The sequence below is a fragment of the Silurus aristotelis genome (assembly GCF_946808225.1).
Source record: "Silurus aristotelis genome assembly, chromosome: 16".
In the NCBI taxonomy this organism is placed as follows: Eukaryota; Metazoa; Chordata; class Actinopteri; order Siluriformes; family Siluridae; genus Silurus; species Silurus aristotelis.
Genome location: NC_139589.1, coordinates 22973086 through 22979085, shown reverse-complemented (window position 1 = coordinate 22979085; position 6000 = coordinate 22973086).

Below are 6000 nucleotides of genomic sequence, written 5' to 3'. Positions count from 1 at the left end.
CACATTTTTCAATCACGTAAAAACCCAGCCAAAAGCCATCTAGCCACCTTCTGCATCTTTTCCACTCCAAGAAGAAAATCTGGAGAAAAAAAACCCAAAAATTATCTGAAGCATCGTTTTTTGTTCAGGAAGAAAAAAGGAAGAACATTAAACACAGCTCATTTTTGATCATTATGCTTTGGCAGACCTTCGACTGTATTAGATTTCGTCTGCGAGCTAATATCAAAGGCTATATTCAAAGGTAAAACAAAGAGTCCTTTCATAAAAGTAGCCTGCACTCAGGTCTAAGTGTATAGCTTATGATAAAGAAGAAAAGAGAGATGAGAAGAAGAAGAAGGAGGAAAAAAAAAATCATGGTTGCCAAGGAAACAAGGCTGTCTCTTGGAGTGTGAAGTTGAAAAAGTATTCTCGTGTAGGCATTTTGTAAACGTGGGGTGTTAATGAAATGAAGTGGCACTAGTGCACCATGCATGAAGCTATTCAAACCTTGAAACATTTCAATATGTAAAAAAAAAACACAGGGGGTCGTGCTGTTATGGGAAAATGATCCACGACTGGGTGATGTCATGTAGACCGATACACAGTGTTTAATCCTTTTATACATTTATGATATGCCAGGGTTTTTTTGGTTTTTTTTGTTAAATATCTGGGTTATAATTACAATTAATTTTGTGGAATGTCAAGTTGTTTTCCGTTTTCACTTACATTATAACAGCTATAAACAGCCATTTCCTCAACAGCCACTCTTCATTCTCTCTTTAAAAATGACTGAACAAATGCAGATTTTCATCAACCCTAAAGCTTCTTATTACTGATTTTGTCCTTGTGTTGAGGATCCCAATGCAACTCAAGACCCATGTACTACTATTGAGATCCGGTCTCTAACCCCCTGTCTTTCTATTGGCATGTTATCCTATAGTGTGCACCTGATTTCTGTTACTTCTTGATTAGTTTGCCCGTTTATACCCTGCTGCATCTATGAATTATTGCAAAATCTTGCCATGCTTTGCTTTAAGTATAATCCTTTGCTATTGTTCTGTAAATTAATGCTGAATGTTTCTTGGCTTTGGTTTCTACTTGTTTCTGCACTTAATAAGTCCAATCTGCATGTTTGTCCTGCCATTTTGGACCACATGTTACACCCATATCAGGCAAAATTAATAATAATTATAATTATATATATATATATACTGTACAGACCAAAAGTTTATATATATTATATATACAGTACAGACCAAAAGTTTGGACACACCTGCTCATTCAAAGAGTTTTCTTTATTTTCATGACTATGAAAATTGTAGATTCACACTGAAGGCATCAAAACTATGAATTAACACATGTGGAATTATATATATAACAAAAAAGTGTGAAACAACTGAAAATATGTCATATTGTAGGTTCTTCAAAGTAGGCATCAAGAGAATGCCAAGAGTGTGCAAAGCAGTAATCAAAGCAAAAGGTGGCTACTTTGAAGAACCTACAATATGACATATTTTCAGTTGTTTCACACTTTTTGTTATGTATATAATTCCATATATAATTCCACATGTGTTAATTCATAGTTTTGATGCCTTCAGTGTGAATCTACAATTTTCATAGTCATGAAAATAAAGAAAACTCTTTGAATGAGAAGGTGTGTCCAAACTTTTGGTCTGTACTGTATATTATTAATTAGGCCTGAATTCTGTGGTTTTTCCACCATACAAGCTCCAGTAAACAATATAAAGCACCAGTACCAGCGCAAATCTGATGTTAACCAAAACGAGTCAGATTCAAGAATTCAGCAGTGATTTGGTATTTAAGCCAAGCAAAGTAATAGCTTTTAAACGAATGTTTCCATGATTCATTCAATAACTCTATAAATGAGCTTATTATGATGCTGAATCATTTGAATGCCAGATAATGGGGAAAAATCTGATCTATAGTATATTTCTGACTCAGACTCTGAAAATGTCTTCCGATCATAATCATCAGCGCGTGTCTATGATCTCGCAGTTGATCTCGATAGGCTACGCTGTGAACTTTAAATAATGTATTAGGCCAGCGCACCACATGGGACCACTATATTTATAGCTGTCCAATGATTATTGAGTACACCTGTGCATTTACAATACAAGTGGTGGGTAATACTGCATGACTATGCGAAAGCAAAAAAGAAAATCACCAGGGCATTTTGTCGACAAATACTCCAGGTATGCATTAGGAATAAGTTGTTTAGCGTGCAAAAGCATTGAAGTGTGTTCCCTCGCTCTTAAGAGCTGAGATCACTCAGAATGGATCGCTCTTACTGGGCAAGCGACAAGACCTTCGTGTCCCTCCCACCGCTTGACACATCAATACAGCTGGGCCAGGCTGCACTGCAGCAGTTATATAATGATGCTTCTGCCAAGGAACACACACACACACACACACACACACACACACACACACACACACACACATAGACACATGCACTCTACCACCCACAAGTGTAAAGAATAGTAAAGACACCCTATGGGGCCATTCTGACACACCTCTTTCTCTGTGCTGATTTCGCCTACTGCAGACGTAAGAGAAAAAAACTAATAGAGGAGAGAACGCAAGAGACGACTGAGAAGCTATGAGAAGAAAATATCAATGACCTCACAGGATGTGTCTCTAATAATCAAGCTGAAAAATACGTAATACTTTTCAGCTTTTAACGGTTTTAAAGAAAAGCCCATCTCTCACGCAGTATTGCACAGGCATCGTTATGTTCTTAATGATCAATTATAAGCCATAAGTTTTGTCTACTATTGTGTCTGAAAGCAAACCTGAGTAAATAGAGCAGATTTCTAGACTTAACATTTGCTCATTAACATGAACAATTGCATGCATATTGAACTAATCATTAAAAACAAAGCTTCAAATGATGTTTTGAATAAGAAGGTTAACGTTTCGGTCTAAACTATAGATTTTTGACTAAGAAATGATAGCATTTACATTTGTAAAAAGATATAGGTATATTATTGGTAAAAAAAAAATAAAATAAAAAAATTAGTATAGATTGAGAGGAAAAGGAAAATTCTAAGGAACCAGAGTTATTAATTTAATTTAATTAATTAATTTAAGGTGGTTTTTTTAAGATTTTCCAGAAACACTGCATTGAGGTAGTAGGTTTTGAGAGAAACAGAAAATCAGTAAATGTCTCAAAGTTTTTTATTTTCGGTTCTTTCCGTTATTTTCATTACTGTTTTTTCTAATGGCTGTCCATAAGTGTTTTAAACAAGGGACTCATCTTTTAAAACAAGTACATGCTGAATATGAGAAAACAGTGCCATGTGTTCCCGCAGAACTGTTTTCTGAAACCCGAAATAATTCTCCGTTCAGAAAGTGGCATCATAAATTCCCAAATGGTAAAGAAATAAAATTTCAGCATGAGTCAAGTCCACTGAATTGTTGTGGCTGTGCACCAACTTCGGGTGGTTGCTATGGTTATAAATTATGTCAAATCTGTTCCTTCGAAAACTGGGACGCTGAGTGTCAGCGAGGAATACTTCACTCCAGAACAAAAAATGTTATCAAGTCAAGAACTAGACCCAAATAAAGAGCTGTTTTCTATGCATATGCCCTCGTTTACAGTTTTCACATTAAACTGACAGCTGAGGCTTTGCTGAATTTCACATGAATCTTATGGCTGGGTGTCCACAAACTTTTGGCAAAATAGTGTATTTATGATTTGGTTAAAGGACAAAATAAATCATATAAAACAATAAAAATGTTATTATTTATCTTTGATCTGCCTCTGAATGATAAAACATCAGCTAATTTTAGCAAAAAAGTGCATCCATGTCTATCCACCAAGTCACAATGCTTAGTGGTTAACGGATTCGATGGTCATGAGTTAAAATCCCAGCCACACCAAGCCATTGCCTCTCCTGGGCCCCCTGAGCAAGGCCCTTAACCACCTCCTGCTCAGGTGTATGAATTAGAAAAATGTAAGTCGCTCTACATAAGGGCATCTGTCAACTTCCATAAATGTAAATATCACAATCTGTTTAAAATTACAATAAATGCGTGTCTTTACACAATAAAATTTGACATACTGACGCTTTAATTTCATAAATCATCCTTTTAAATATTTAGTTCATTTATACTTTGGGAATATGTGAATATTAGCTCAAGGAAAACGGGAATAAAGTCCATATAAACTAAATATTTGGAGGTTAATAATAAGAGTTTTGCTGCATGTTTTACAGGATGCTCAGAAACCGCACAGTGCTCCTTTAAGTACCTGTTGTATAAACATGGATATGATTAGAAATGTAACAGGAAGCAATCGTGCCTTTGCTCGAGCACTGGGTCACTGTCCTCGATCTAGGTTGCGAGAGTGAAGAGAAGTACAAGTATGAGGACCGGCAAAAAGACTAGCATCAAAAAGCTCAGCTCCACCATATACAGCATCGCAAGCAACGTCACATAGCAGCAACGGCAGCGTCTCCGCATGCGCCGGATGGCTTGTATCGCTCCCCGAGGATGCTCGAAACATCCACACACTCGAGCCGTCTCAGCCCGCACCTGTAGATATTGCTCCAGAGTTGAACACAACCCTGTACTGACTTCTGGATCTGATTGTGGCTCCAGGATCGAGAGATCTGGAGAACGAGTACTGAATGTGATGTCCTCTTGGAGCCTGTAAATCTGGTAGTGTTGAAGTGGGGTTTTCTGTCGACACAGCGGGCACTGTACGCGAGAGCAGTCCACTGCCCGCTTGAGCATGACGGCCAAGCAGCTCTGGCACACAGTATGGTCACAGTTTAGCAGCGCGACGCTGTGGTCACCCTGGGAGCAGTAGGATTCGGTGCAGATCGGGCATTCGTCTACCGCAGAGGCAGTAGATTCCTCATTCAATCGGTCAAGCGTCCTGCCGTTCCCACCACCTGTCCCCTCCGTCCTTGACACTGCGTACTCTCTGTCGTAAGGATGTAGGTTATTAAAATGTTCATTAAGCAAAGGTTTTTGAGCCAAACACTCCCCTGAGTGAATCTCGCTCAAATTTGCTCCATCTGTTTCTGAAACCGTGGTGGTTTCAACACTCAAACACATCTCCTCTATTATCCCAGTGCTTTCCTGATCAGTCGAATTTGAAAGTATTTGGACACGATTTCCAAACTCGGAATCAGACATACATACAGGTTTTATCCTCTGATCTAGATTTCCAGAATGAAACACTTCAGGATCCATAGCTCAAGACAGAGAGAAAGACATTCCATAAAAAAAGTGTTGTGTTCTTTAAAAAAGTAGCTCACTAAAACGTTTTACATTTCCCAGCACTGGCTTTAGGTCTTCTGTAACCTTTAAAATGTTACGGTGTCGAGGTAGAAGGAAGGAGCTTTATTTATTCTAGCTTGCTTATCACTAAGAATGTGGAGCTGTTTGAAAGTCCTCTAGGACCGAACCAAATTAATCAAGGTGCTGACCTCTGGAAGAAAGATTAAGGTCAGCATGAGAAAGCTAGCATTTCTTTGTCGTATGGATTTTATGTTTTCTTTTTTTGTGAATTAAAAAAAAAATGTGTGTGGAAAATAAGTGGGGACTGGAAATCTGAGCCACAAGCAACATCAGGTTCAGTGATTTATTTGAGAATCTGTTACATACATTTACAAAAATATTCAATGATATGCAAAATATTTCCAGCAACAATAGATGGAAAATTAGATGCAGATGGACAGGTCATGGAATGATGGGTGGAACAAACATGGCTGATGGATGGACAGATGAATGGATAGATTATAAATGGATGGATTGATTATTGGAGAATGGATAAGTATGTGGATGAATGGCTGGATAGATGGAAAGGTGGATGCAAAGAGATAAATAAAAGAATGGTGGGTAAAACATAAAGAAATGGATGGATGGATGGATGGATGGATAGATTGATGGATGAGCAAATGGATGGATGAATGGATGGTTGGATGGATAGATGAATGATGGATGGATAAATGACTAAAGAATGGATAAAAAAGTGGATGGATGGCTGGA